At 40.7% G+C, this 15,007-nt stretch overlaps 1 protein-coding gene across 8 annotated transcripts in view; it reads right to left on the reverse strand.

The window, feature by feature from the left end:
* CELF2 (CUGBP Elav-like family member 2) overlaps positions 1-15,007 on the reverse strand; it is a 599,463-nt gene that overhangs the window by 374,726 nt on the left and 209,730 nt on the right. The window lies entirely within an intron of this gene.

Below are 15,007 nucleotides of genomic sequence, written 5' to 3' on the forward strand. Positions count from 1 at the left end.
CCAGTGCCGCAGGCGGAGGATTAGCCTAGTGAGCCGCGGCGCCGGCCTAAAATTTATTTTTTATTTACTTGAGAGACAGAGTTACACACAGAGAGAGAGACAGAGAGAAGGAGAGACAGAAAGAGAAGTCTTCCATTCCCAAGAGCCCTACATTCCAAGTGAACATTCCTTCCACAATTTGTGGAACCATTTCCTCATTTTCAAAATGAGGTGTTTACTAGGATAAAGGGATAGATGGATGAATACAGAGAAATCATAATTGTAGAGCCCCTTAGAATGATTGAGTGCATATTTATCAATAAGGAGGTATAAATAATAAATTATGGAGTACTTACAACTCCATGAAGCCACTTGAAAATAGCTACTAGATACATTCAAGAGGTATTATTATCAATAGTAATAAGGACTGCTGGCTGTAAAAGAAAGAAGACACCAAGAACTGACTTTAGAGGGTTAGATTATGTCTATGTAGGTACACAAGGCTCTGTTGACAAAAATAAGCAAGTAAAGAATTTCTCATTTAGATGTGGGGCATTTCAAAAGTTCTAAGTTCATTTTGGAGCAAAAAATGTTTCAAATCCATGTATCCAAGGGATCGTCAAAAGTCCAAGAAGAATGTGTACTACAAAAAAAACTGCATGGATTTAAAAATTTTTGCACCAAAGTAAACATGTATTTAGTTCCATTCCCCATGAACTATTGGGAAGACCCTCGTAGACTACCATAAATAGCCTAGTTGAGGAAACAACTAGCTTTGCTTTGTGAACTCTTATAACTTAGGCAACAACATGTTCACAACCGAGTGGTGATTTTTCAGCAGGTAGATGGGGAACTTTCGAGAAAGCCACAGGAGATCACACTCAAGTTAAGCATTAATGTGTGTGTGGAAAGTGGACCAAGTTGATTATTGCTGTTTTTAAGGGAGACATACGCACAAGCTCAAACTGCCATTTTTCCTCTGGAATACTATGTCACTTGACCCTTGTATATGCATCCTACCTGTCGATGTAGAGTTTGGGTAATTGAGAGATCTCTCTGCCTTGGTGGTTTTGATCTTAGGGAATCCTAAGGAGTAAACAGTACAACATTAACAAAGACCACGGGTAGAACAGACTCGCTTTCCTTTCTGGAAAGTCAGACCAAGATGAGGATTTGTGTGATTATATGACAGGATGAAAAAGAAACCCAGATGGTCTAGGAAAGGTGATTTTGAAACTGTCACAACACATTTATAGCTCTTATGGAATACTCAGGCACTTTACATACTGCATTTCTGTCTATGTCACTCTCTGAAATTAAGTTATTTACTTGTTTATTATCTGTTTCCTCCATCTGAACCTAAGTTGCATGAAAGAAAGAACTTTCTCCATTTCAACCCCACTATAGAACAACATGTGGCATATGGTAGATACCTAATAAACATTTGCTCAATGGCTGGATTTCTTTGTGAGACATTCTTCTTGTTAAGTTTCTTAGCCTCAGTAGCTGACAGCTGTATTATATGGTTTCTGAAATACCTAGCAAGCTCAAGGAGGAGCGGTTGTCAAATCATTAAGCTAGAAGCTGGGAGCAACTGAAAGATTAGGAAGGTTCTGTTCTTAACTTTAATGACTTTATACGTTTCTTGAGATGGAATGAGAATCTTATCATTTTCATAATTTTTTTAAACTTTAAAGCACCCTGTGTATGGTTACGTAGACATTAAAGTAATAAAACTATTTCCTTGATTACTTTCAAGTAAATGCTCAAGCTTCAAATTGTAAGTTGAAGGCAGCTAGGACTGACCATTGAAAGTGAGACTAGTAAACACGATTTTCAGAATCAGGGGTCACCGGAGCTGGAAGGTGATTTTTGTGGTATCTTGGAAAAAGCAGGTGTCCTTATGGCCAGGAACACGAAATCAGAAGTCATTCTCATTTTTGCTTCTTTTATTCTAGGAGCAAGCGTATTTCAGGTATAGAGCTCTTTAGTTAAGTGTGCCTCTGGCCCAAGTGTTGGCCTTACCTCATTTTTCCCTTAGTATCTTCATTCTTTTTCCCTCTCACCTCACTGAGATATCCAAGTTACATTCTTGTTAGACCCTTCCTCTGCCTACTATTAAAAACAAAACAGTAAATGCTACTCAATGCCACATACATTTCCTTAAATCAGTTCCTAATGAATTGTATTCTCACTTTTTAAAGTGCATTAAATTTTATTTTGTTTTACATCACCAGGATAGACTTTAAACATTACTTTGACCTCTCTATTCATATTAAGTCTGTTAATGCTGTTATGGTGTATATGATAAACGTTCTTCTAAGAACATGACTAAGTCATGGTCTTCAAAAAGAGAGCTCTTGGCAGGTTCCCAGAGGCCAGAGGGTAATGGAGACAAAGCAGAAAGTAGCCTTGGGCCCAGTGAGCAAGGCCACTGCATTCCACACTAACGACTTTGGCAACAGGAATCCATTAAAGGTTTTTCACTCTGGAATGGTAACTCTGGCTTCAGTACCAAGCAAGAACTGATAACAGGGAAGAGTCACAAAGCAGGGAGGGAGGCAGTGAGGAAGCCAGTAAGCAGGTAAGGGATGATAAGGCCTGGGATAGAGGTCCTTTTATTTGTAGACCACTGCTTATTTGTCTGGCTTGTCCTAGACGATTCATTTAAGATGAAATCGCTAAGTTATCAGAGCAGCCCAAAAAGTGCATATTACACTTCTGAGGGAATCCAGGGTCTTGGAAGTTAAGAGAAGTCCAAGGCTTCTTAACAAAGCAAATGCAGTTAAGTGGCAGTGATGGGGTGAAGCTTAGCTCTCTTCATTAGCCCACACTGCCTAGGCGGTAACCACTGGGAGAGTGGATTCGAAGATATTTTAGTGGTAGAATCATGATGTGGACAACTGAATGGGTGGAATGAAGAACGCAGGGGAGTTGTGGAAGATCATTCTGATGTTTCCAACATGGACAATTTGGCAAATGATGATACTATCGACTGAGAAGGACACCAAAAAAGGTAAAGTAGTGTAGATGGGGAAGATAAGTTATTCCACCGAGAATAAACTAAGCTTGCAATGCCTGCAGGCAGATCTTCCGAGTGGAGGAGGCAGTTAGAAATACTGCAGTGGATGAGATCAGCCAGGAAGAGGGCTGAAGATGAAAAACGAGAGTTGGACCAAGACCAGAACCCTGGGGGGGGAATCAAAACTTGAGGAGGAGGCAAAGGAAGATGCTCCAGTGAAAGAGAGGATAAACATATTACAAAAGCATTTAGACCTAGTTAGAGAGAGAAAATATTCTCATATAAAGTTATGAGTTACCTTGCCATCTATGATCTCATCAATTATTTGTTTGGATGCTAAATGAAAAAGCAGGGCAGTACAAAACAAGAGGCAGGAACATTTAGAAAGTTTCAGAAACCAGCTGGGAACTGGGACAATCACCCTAGCAGGCAGCCTAGTTTTCAGAGTCAAGATACTTCTGTGCTTGCACACTCTTTTGGAAAGGAGACCAGGGGAAGGCAGTTGAGGCAGACCCCAAAGGTCACAGACAAAACTCTTGCTTTCACTTACGCTGGCCAAATGTTCAGCTGCTTGCCCTAACTTCTGGGACAGAAATAAACTTTTTGCCAGGCTATGTTTCACTATCTCCTCCAACTCATACCTAAAAAAAAAAAAAAAAAAAAAAAAAAAAAAAAAAAAAAAAAAATACAGGGGGAAGGGGCAGAAGCCATGGACTGCATCCAACTTTCAGGTCTGGAAAGCAGTGGTGCAGAACAAATTTATATGCTTTCAGTGGGCAGGTTGCATCCAAGTATTTCCAAAACGCAACATCAAAAGTAGTTGTTGAAGGTGTCTGTGAATTTTGCCTGATAAGGATTCCAAAACTTACAAGGAATTATAGAACTCCATGTAATTTGCTGGGTTATTTGTTTTACACCTTTAAACATTTCTAGTTAAGTATTATATATTTACAGAACAGTACCTCTAAGTGTTCATTCAGCTCAATGAATATTCACAGACTGAACATCTTCATGTAATTAGCACCCAAATCAAAAACACCTTGTGTCCATTTTAAAATCCATAACTAAAGTATCATTTGATGGATGTAAATAGATGCAAATAAGAATGAATATGAGAAAAATTGCCAGAAAGACATTGGAAATCAGCTGACCTGTATTTCCCGCACAATGTTCCTACCTCCCACCACCTATGTTATCCTACTCCAAGCTACTATAGCTTGAGGAATGTCCCTGACTCTGGTCTTTCTGGGTCTAATTCATGCTACCCATTTCAGCCACAGTTATACTGAAATTTAATTATAGCAGTCTCCTGCTTAGAACCCATCAGTTGTTTCCCCTTGTCATTCAGATGAAGTCCAAGCCACACAACATGGTTCAAAAGACCCACCTATATCTCCAACTCCTGTCTCAGGGTTTCTCAACTGGCATAGCATGCTGTTTGCGTCCCAGACTCCCCATTTCTCAAATGCATAATTTCTCTTGCCTCTGCCCTTTAGTTCACGCTGCTTCCTATTCATGCAAAACTCTCCATTGGTCCTCACCCCCTCACTAAGTTTATTTCTGTGTATCCTTCAGGACTTGGCTTAAATCTCAAAGCACTGAGCACAAAAATAGGTGCTTAAAAATACTGGCTGGCTGCATATAAGCAGAAGTCGAGGACATCATCTCAGTGGCAATGGAAATACAGAGATGTCATAATATGGTTCCACTTAAAAAAAAAAAAAAAAGAGGGGCCAGTGCTGTGGGTTAGTGGGTGGAGCTGCCGCCTGCAGTGCCTGCATCCTATGTGGGTGCTGGTTCATGTCCTGGTTATTCCACTTCTAATCCAGCTCTCTGCTATGGCCTGGGAAAGCAGTGGAAGATGGCCCAAATCCTTGGGCCCCTGCACCCACATGAGAGACCCAGAGGAGAGTCCTGGCTCTTGGCTTTGGATCGGCACAGCTCCGGCCATTGTGGCCAGTTGGGGAGTGAACCAGCGGATGGAAGACCTCTCTCTCTCTCTCTGCCTCTCCTTCTCTATCTCTGTAGCTCTGACTTTCAAATAAATAAGTAAATAAATAAATAAGTCTTAAAAAAAAAAAAAGAAACCCCATGATGAAACAAACACGCCATACTTTTTTTTAAAAAAAGATATTATCATGTTAGTTATCTAAAACCGAATTGCACTATTGAGGATTCAAAAGAGCACTAGACATGGCACGTGATTGCAAAGAACTTAGCACCCATTTAGTAAAACAACTTACATATATGAAACAAAGAACAATACAGAATTCACTGCTATGGGATTTTATGAGCTATAAGAGCTCCTAGGAAGGAGAGATGACAAGAGCTGACTAGAGGAATCGAGAGATTTTCCTAGCTAGACAGGACTGGGGGGAATCGGGAAGAAGTATGCTTTCCGTTGGATAGGACCTGGTGGGAAAGTGTTAGGATCTCTCATGCAAGACATTGGTCTGAAGATAGGTTATGTGGAGGACAGTCAAATCAACCCCGAAGAATACGGCATGGATTGACAAGGGCGGAGAAACACACTGGAAGAGGCCACACCCCAAATCTTGAAAAACAGGCAACGGAATCTGGATTCAACATAGTAAATGATGGAAAGTCTTTGTCATTTCTGGATCATTAGATAAAAATTATCTCTGAATATGCCAATGAAAAGGTGAAAAACAGTCCCGCAGCTGGTAGCTGACAGGTGGACCATGATGTTCTCAAGGAGACTCTCACAGAACATAAAAACAATCAGACTTTGAGACCATGGTGGGATGAAAGACAAGGAGACTACAACCACAAAAACAATGACAGAGCCCCCTGCTTTTTCCAACCACTTCTTTACCAGTGACAGCCCTAGCACTGCTTTAACCTTCCCACTGTCTAGATTAAAAACTCCCAAGATAACTCCATTAGTCAGCTGAGGCTGCCATAACAACATACCACAGACTGTGTGCCTTAGACAACGACATTGATTTCTGACTGCTCTGGAGGCCAGAGGTCAAGGTCAGGGTGTCAGCAGGGTGGTTTCTCGTGCAGCCCCCTCTCTGCCTGGCTTGTGGACAGCCTGTTCTGTGTGCCTACACATCCCTGTGTCTCTTCCTTTTTTTTTTCCCAAAGATTTATTTATTTATTTTTATTTATTTGAAAGGCAGAGAGAGAGGGAGAGAGAGAGAGAGAGAGAGAGAGAGAGAGAGAGAAATCCTCCATCTGCTGGTTTACTCCCCAGGCTGAAGCCAGGAGCTTGTAGTTCCATCTAGATCTCTTATGTGGGTGGCAGGGGCCAATCTTGGCCCAACACCTGGGCCATCTTCTGCTGCTTTCCCAGGTGCATCAGCAAGGAGCTGGATCAGAAGTGGTACAACTGGGATTCAAATACCAGGCCTTCTTACTCTTAATAAGGACACTAATCTATAGGATGAGGGCTCCACATTTATGACATCATTCGCCTTAATTATTTTCTTAAAGGCCCCATCTCCAAATATAGTCACATTTTGAAGTACTGGGGATTAAGACTTTAATATATATGAATTTGGGGGAGGACATAGTTCGGCACGTAACCATATCCAGTTCTTCCTGATAATACTCAGTATAGTACCGACCTCCATGTCCTTAAAATCTGAATATCACACAGCACCGGCCCTATTACAAAGTAAGCCCCTTCCCACTCCATTTACCTATGATGCCCTATCATATCCTTGGCACACATTCTCCTTTGCTGCAGCAAGTTAAATAAACCCAATTTCCTAGGCTTATCTTTCTCATGCTTTGGGTCTGCCTAAAGTGTCTTTCCTCCTGCCTGGTTAACTCCTGCTCATTTTTTAAGATTCCATTCAAACATGACATCTTCCTGAAAGCATTTCCTAATTTATTATTTCTAGTAGTTGAATTAAACACTTCTTGTGATAGTTTTTGTAAGTGTTCACTTGACTAGGATGAACTACATTTTCCAGAATTTACTATTTATTTACTTAAAGATTTATTTTTGATTTTATTTGAAAGGCAGAGTTAGAGAAAGAGAGAGAGAGAGAGCGTGCGTGCTCGAGAGAGATCTTCCATCCACTGGTTCACTCCCTAAATGGCCACAATGGCTAGGGCTGGGCCAGGCTGAAACTTCCTGGAGCTTCATCTAGGTCTCTCACATCTATGTCGGAGTCCAAGCACTGAGGCCATCTTCCACTGCTTTTCAAGGTGCATAGCAGGGAGCTGGATCAGAAGTGGAGCAACCAGGACTTGAACTGTTGCCCACATGGAATGCCAGCATTGCAAATGGTAGTTTTGCCTATTATATAACACCAGACCCCACAACTTACTTTTAACACTTTTTTTTTTTTTGACAGGCAGCGTGGACAGTGACAGAGAGAGAGACAGAGAGAAAGGTCTTCCTTTTCCGTTGGTTCACCCTCCAATTGCCACTGTGGCCAGCCCACTGCGGCCAGCGCACCGCACTGATCTGAAGCCAGGAGCCAGGTGCTTCTCCTGGTCTCCCATGCGGGTGCAGGGCCCAAGAACTTGGGACATCCTCCACTGCACTCCCTGGCCACAGCAGAGAGCTGGACTGGAAGAGGAGTGACCGGGACAGAATCCGGTGCCCCAAACAGGACTAGAACCCAGTGTGCTGGTGCCGCAGGCACAGGATTAGCCTAGTGAGCCGCGGCGCCAGTTCAACTTACTTTTAAAAGAAATGTATCTCATTGCATCTAGTCAGGATTTTTTTTCTTTTATGGCTGAATAATATTACATCATGTACAACTGGAGATCATTATGTTTAGTAAAATAAGCCAGACCCAAAAGTATTAATGGTCACAATTTTTCTCTGGTTTGTGGTAGTTAAAATATACAGCATATAAAAATTTACTATATATGAGTGAAATGAATATTTTTGATTTGACTATGGTTTGTAGTCTTTGTCTATATTTCTGCTGAACAGTGATTTTTAACTTTTTTTTTAAGAATTATTTATTTATTTGAAAGGTAGAGTTAAAGAGAGGCAGAGGCAGAGAGAGAGAGAGAGAGAGAGAGAGAGTCTTTCATCCACTTGTTCACTCTCTAATTGGCTGCAATGGCCAGAGCTGTGCCCTTCCAAAGCCAGAAGCCTGGAGCTTCTTCCAGGTCTCCCAGATGGGTGCAGGGGCCCAAGGACTTGGGCCATCTCCTACCTCTTTTCCAGGCCATAGCAGAGAACTGGATCAGAAGTGGAGCATTTAGGACTCGAACCGGCAGCCATATGGGATGCTAGCACTGCTGATGGTGGCTTTACCTGCTACGCCACAGCGCCGGCCCTTCTTTTTAACTTTTTACTTATTAAACTTTTTATTTAGTGGAGCATTAATCCTTTGACTCTAAAGTAAATTAAAAATATGTCATTTCAAAAATTAAAGGAGAAGAGAAAGAGAAAGAGAGAGAATGGAGGGTGGGAGAGAGGAAGGGAAGTATCATATTCTTAGGATTGTATCCATGAACTATGTGGAATTTGTTCTTTGATATGAATAAAAATGTATAAAGAATGTTTCTAGTTAGAGTGAGCCAGCAGGAAGACTCAGGGGGGAAGGCAAGGACAGAAGGGAAGCAACAGTCCTCCTGCCGCGCGCCCACACTGCTGCTGACCTGCTGACTTGCTTCCTTTGGTAAAAGCTACACCTGGGCCTGCAGGTGCTTTGCTTTCCCCTGGATCCTCCTTGGGCTTCTCTGACTTCTGGGCCTGGCGTGTGTTTAGCTCCATCATCGAGGTCACAAGAACTTGACAGAGGCAAAGGCCACAAGAACCAACAAGTGTTTCAGCGCATCCCCAAGAAGCTCTAGCTTGTGTTTGGGGGGTTCATCTGGCCCCTGATCGTCTGTACCTTACCACCTTTGGCCAATGCACTTAGATGTATTGAAAAAGCTGGTAGAGACTGCCTAACCTAGTGTCACCTCTGTAAAGTCAAATCCCTGTAACAAATTATCTATCAATCATCTATCGATCTATCTTCATCATCATCATCAATCATCCATCGTCCATCTATCCATCATCTGTCTTTTGATCCTAATAGTTGTGCTTCTCTGGTAGAACCCTCACTGACATATCCCTCCTCTGAAATGTCTCTCTATAGCCTGAACGTTGAATGTGTGCTTCTCTTGTACCATCTGTCACACTTTATTGTCATCATTAGTGTGGTCGATTGGATTATTTTTCTTCAAGCTCTCCCTCTACCATGTGACCTTATAGTGCGCAAAAGCAGCTGGGATATATGTGACCACTCCAATGAGGCTGGGCTTGACAGTGTGACCCGCTTCAACTATTCAAATGTCAGCAGACATTATGTTAAATGAGCTTCTGTGGTTTCGTTGGGGGTGTTTATGCTTATACCCTGTCATGAGAAAAGTATGCCTCTTCTACCTGGGCCCCAGAATGAACCCATGGGGAGGTCTGAGTGGACCCACAGTCTGGAGTCAAGCTCAGCTGACTCACAGCCTTAGATCTGCCAAACCATCATTCATCTGCACACTCATCAATGCAAGAATAAATGCTTCTTGGCCGGAGCTGTGGTGCAGCGGGTTAACGCCCTGGCCTGAAGCAACGGCTTTCCATATGGGTGCTGGTTTGATACCCAGCTGCTCCACTTCCGATCCAGCTCTCTGCTATGGCCTGGGAAAGCAGTAGAAGATGGCACAAGTCCTTGGGCCCCTGCACCTGCGTGGGAGACCTAGAAGAAGCTCCTGGCTCCTGGCTTCGGATCGGTGCAGCTCTGGCCGTTGTGGCCAATTAGGGAGTGAACCAGCAGATGGAAGACTCTCTCTCTCTCTCTGCCTCTCCTTCTCTCTCTGTGTAACTCTTTCAAATAAATAAATAAATCTAAAAAATAGAATAAATTCTTCTTGTTGTAAATCACCGTACTGTGAAATAACTAGTATATAATGTTATTGCAGTAACCGACTAGCAAATTTGCTTTTTCACCTTTGCTGCCTTTAGAGTCGGCTCTTTGAGATCAGGCATGGTGATAACTTCTATATCTCTAATGCCCAGGAAGGTGCCTATTACACAGTAGGTGCTCAATAAATGTTTGTTGCATAATAAGATAAACAAATGACCAAATGATTGAAGAACCACAATGCGGGCAATAGAAGGCATTGCAAAATAGCATTTTAGGAAGGAGAAACTGATAGAAGTGTGTGGGAAGGAAGTGAGTCCAAATGCAAGTAGTAAGTATAATGTGATCTGTGTACAATTATGAGATAAAAGGTTATCTGCCTTTTATTTTCAGACGAGCAAAAGTTCAAGAGGCCACTGGAGTGCCTTATGACTCCAGTAATCTTTGAAGAGCATTTTTTTTTCACTATCTCAAGTCTCTGGGGGCAGCTGAAGTTCCTGTCTGTGGGCACGGATAATGTTACTGAAATTGACAGAAGATGAAAAGCTAGAACCCCTTCTAAAACAAACAAAACAAAACAAAGAAAACAAAACTGGGAAGTAGAACTTTCCTATTCTTCCTTCAGATAACCTTGTCTCTGTGTAATCATCGAATTTGATACGTGCACTTTGCTGCCCCTTTGACCCACTGATGGTTTTTGTTGGTGACAGGTGGGTGTGACACCACATCTGAGACTCTCAGCCTGGTCACCAGAGGTCCTTGCAGCCCCTTCTCCTCAGTTTCCTCAGCAACAGCTTCCCAAGTGAGACTCTTGTCACATTCCCTTAGTGCGTGTGTCATTGGCCTGTCATTAGGATTGCTCCTTAGGAGACAGTTTGAAGGATGCCAAATTTATTATAGCTGTCTGCAAGTTGAACTTTGCTAACCTTTTTCTTACATTGCATGAATAACACACACACACACATGCACATGTGTTCCTGCACACACACTCCCAACACAGGAGACACATACATGTTTCACGGTATTTTGGAGAACAAAGAGATAGCCTACATTTTGTTTGGTGTCAATCATAACCTGAGATTAAAGCTGCTGTTTTATGCATTCAAAAGTTACACCCACCAAATGCAGGCTTTCTCTGCCTAAGCTCTGAACTTCAAAAGGAATACTTTATAGGAAGGAAAAAAAAAAAACCCACAAAAACAAAACAGCACCCGTGCACACACACACACGCACACACATGAACCTCCAAAAGATGCTGGAAGCACCTGAATGTGTTTCATTTCCATTTTTATTAATGAAGGCCCAATACCAGAACACCTGCAAAACCACTAGGGTTGTGCAAAGCCACTGAGAACACAGACCACCCCAGAGGCTACCAAAACCATACTGACACAGGTAGAACTGTGTGAGCTGGTATGTCTGTGAGCAACTTAGTGAATCCTACTTCAAGACTGTTTCAGGCTGAAACAGAATTTGTTTTGTAACAATTACTTATCCAGAAATATCTAGAAGGCCATTTCCTTTTTTAGCCTACATTTAGCATCTTGCTACAAATGAAACGTCATCAATATAATATGCTGAATTCCTACTGAGCATATAATATTATACTACTAAAATTTTACTATTAAAATGTTCTTAATTTAGATGCCATTAACTTAGATTTAGTGATAACTTGCACATAGAATGTGATTTTTTAAAAAAAATAATGTTCATTGTTTCTAATGATAATACAAGCAATTCATACTCATGATATTGCTCAGAAATACAGATAAGTATTACAAAGAAAAATTATCATCACCCAAATTCAGCTAGAAAAAAACAGTTCCTTATCTCTTGATACATTAACTTTCAATGCATATATTTCATCTTTTTACATAAAATTAGAGTTATATTAATCATAGAGTTTTAAGTTCTTTTTGAAAAGGGCATGAGCTATTTTTCTCAAGTAGTGATATTTTCTAAGCATTACATACTAATTCATTTTACTTACGTCCCATAATTTAGCCATTTCCTAAGCAGAGACATTAAAAGTGCTTCTAAATTTTTACTTTCATATATAGCATTGAGATGAAAATTCTTAAATATGGATGTCTGTCAACATTTCTGAGTTTCTTCGGAGAGAACTGCTTTATCTTAATATGTATTACCAAATTGCTTTGCACAAATTTGTAACCATTGACATTCACCACATATTAGAAAACTTGACTTGCCGATCTCTCAGATGCATTGTTACTTAATTTTAAATTTATAAATGCAATGGATGAAAAAGAGTTATTTCACTGTTTCATTTCATTTCCTTGGACAATAGCAAAGGAAAATACTTTTCCCAATGTTGATTTTTTTTCATTTGTCTACTTTTATGGCTAGTTTATGTGCCTTAGCCATAAGCAGGCAAATTTTTAACTGAGTTGTGACATCTCTAAATATTTTTCTGTATTTTAATTACTTAAAAAAAGATTGGCATTGCTTTTTCCAGGTCATCATTTATTTTAATTGTTAGAGGCAGGCAATGGTTAAAATGCTACTAGGAATGCCTGCATCCTGCATCAGAGTGCCTGGTTCAAGTCCTGGCTCTCCCACTTTTGATGCATCTTTTTGCACACCCTGGGAGGCAGCAGGTGATGGCTCAGTCGCTGGGTCCCTGCTACCTACATGGGAGACCTGGATGTACTTCCAGGCATCTCACTTTGGCCTGGCCCAGCCCTGGTGGTGGTGCTATTGTGGGCATTTGGGAAGTGAAACAGCAGATGAAAGATCTTTCTTGTCTGTCTATTTCTGTCTTTCAAATAAAAGGAAAAAATAATTAAAAATTGAAAAAAAAAAGGCTTTTGGCGCTGTATTTAAAAATTTCTATATAGCCAAAGGTCTCAGGTATTTTAATTTTCTTTCTTTTTCATTTTAAAAATAAAAATCTTGCCCACCCTGACAGTAGACTGATATGTAGTTTTGCATTTTGTTGGTTTTTATTTTTACTATTTGATTCATCTGGAACTTATTTTGCTGCACGGCATATGAGGTCCCAACCTGAGTTTTCCCTCTTTCCACATGGGGAAGTTTTACCAGTCTCAGTCATTATATGATTTTTTTCCTGTGATTTTTTTTATGGGGGGGGGAGGAGGTAAAATGTATGTATTTATGTATTAGATTCCATGCTACTGAATCTGTCAGTCATTTCTTACATTGGTACCTTTTTTTTTAGTTATAAAAGTTGGTAGCCCTCTCTTATAACATCTCACATAGCAAGTTATCTTAATCATTACTCTCTCCTTTTGAAGGGAAATCAAGCTGACATTTAGGATAATCTTGTCCATTCAAAAAATGCTACTGATATTTTGACTAGTATTTACATCTAACTTTTTGTTTAGGAAAATGTAACATCTTGCTCTTTGCGTAAGGAGCATGAATTAACACTAAATATACTAAAATCTGAATTTTTTTTCAGAGAGGACTTAACGTTTTCTTCATATGGTTTCCATATCTGTAGATACTGACTTGAAGTAAAGCTAAGATTTTTAAGATGTTTTAGGGGCTGGCGCTGTAGTGTAGTAGGCTAAGCCTCCATCTGCGGCTCCAGCATCCCTTGTGGGTGCCGGTTTGTGTCCTGGATGCTCTCTTCTGATACAGCTCTCTGCTAACAGCCTGGGAAAGCAGTGGAAGATGGTCCAAGTGCTTGGGACCTTGCACCTGTGTGGAAGAATCAGAAGAAGCTCCTGGCTCCTGGCTTTGGATTGGCCCAGCTCTGGCCATTGTGGCCATTTGGGGAGTGAATCAGTGGATGAAAGACCTCTCTCTCTATAACTCTGCCTCTCAAATAAATAGATTTTTTTTTTTGACAGGCAGAATTAGACAGTGAGAGAGAGAGAGAGAGAGACAGAGAGAAAGGTCTTCCTTCCGTTGGTTCACCCCCCAAATGGCTGCTACGGCCGGCACGCTGCGCCGATCCGAAGCCAGGAGCCAGGTGCCAGGTGCTTCCTTCTGGTCTCCTATGCAGGTGCAGGGCCCAAGCACCTGGGCCATCCTCTACTGCCTTCCCAGCAGAGAGCTGGACTGGAAGAGGAGCAGCCGGGACAGAATCCGGAGCCCCAACCTGGACTAGAACCCAGGGTGCCGGTGCCGCAGGTGGAGGATTAGCCTAGCAAGCTGCGGCGCCGGCCTAGATTTTTTTTTTTAAAGATGTTTTTGTCCTTATAACTGTCCTTGAATTCTTACATGTTTTAGTTGGTTATCTTCCATTGTAATTGTTTATATTCATTTATTTTGAAAATGATACAAAATTTTCTTTGTGTTCCCAATTAGCATGTCTGTTACTTTAGTTTTGGTATCTTATTTCTGTGATCAGACTTTCTGGAACTTATTTGATGCATAGTGTTAATTTGTACTCTAGTTCATCTATTTACCCAATGGTTGGTTGAAGATAACTGTCTTTCATTAAATTTTAATTGTTTCTAAGAGTTTTTTTTTCAACCCTGAGGAAAAAGGCCTTAATTTTGTTAGGCATCTTTTGACATTTTTATTTCCTTATTGACCTACGGAGATGGTGAATTATATTAAATTATAGAACATGTCTTAAGCTAAAACATCCTTTTATGATTGCACAAACCAGAAATGGTTTCAGAGTATGATTATTTCAATGAGCTCTATCTTTGAATTGTGTAAAGGCATATATGTCAAAACATGGTCTTAACTAGAAACATTTTTCTGACTAAAATGTTAAAAAGTAAATGATATAACTTGGTATGTTAAGGCCTTAGAAAACATATTTAATATAGCCCTATAGGCCTGTGAACATCTGGAATTCAACTGAGTAGTATATGGATGCCTTAGTTTAATATAACATTTATAAATTAGTATACATTTGGGAAATTCTCCAACATTTGAAAAAACAGCTCTGAAGTGAGGTTTTAGTACACACCCAGAAATGGAAAAAAAAATCTCTCAAGAGCTATTATAATATTTTCATTACTGACTGACTAGATACTCTAAAATTATCAGCCACGTTTGCTGCTTGTGGTTTGGAATCAAGGGTCTCTGTAGCATTGCCAGTCTTAATCTCTCTCATTAATACCCTGAGACATGTTTCAAGTGGAAGAATCAAATTGAGACGGCAGGTCTAAAATTAAAGATCACCACTGCCAAGTGGTCTATCCATGGCTGACCATCAGAA

This window comes from Lepus europaeus, chromosome 14, assembly GCF_033115175.1.
Source record: "Lepus europaeus isolate LE1 chromosome 14, mLepTim1.pri, whole genome shotgun sequence".
Classification (NCBI taxonomy): Eukaryota; Metazoa; Chordata; class Mammalia; order Lagomorpha; family Leporidae; genus Lepus; species Lepus europaeus.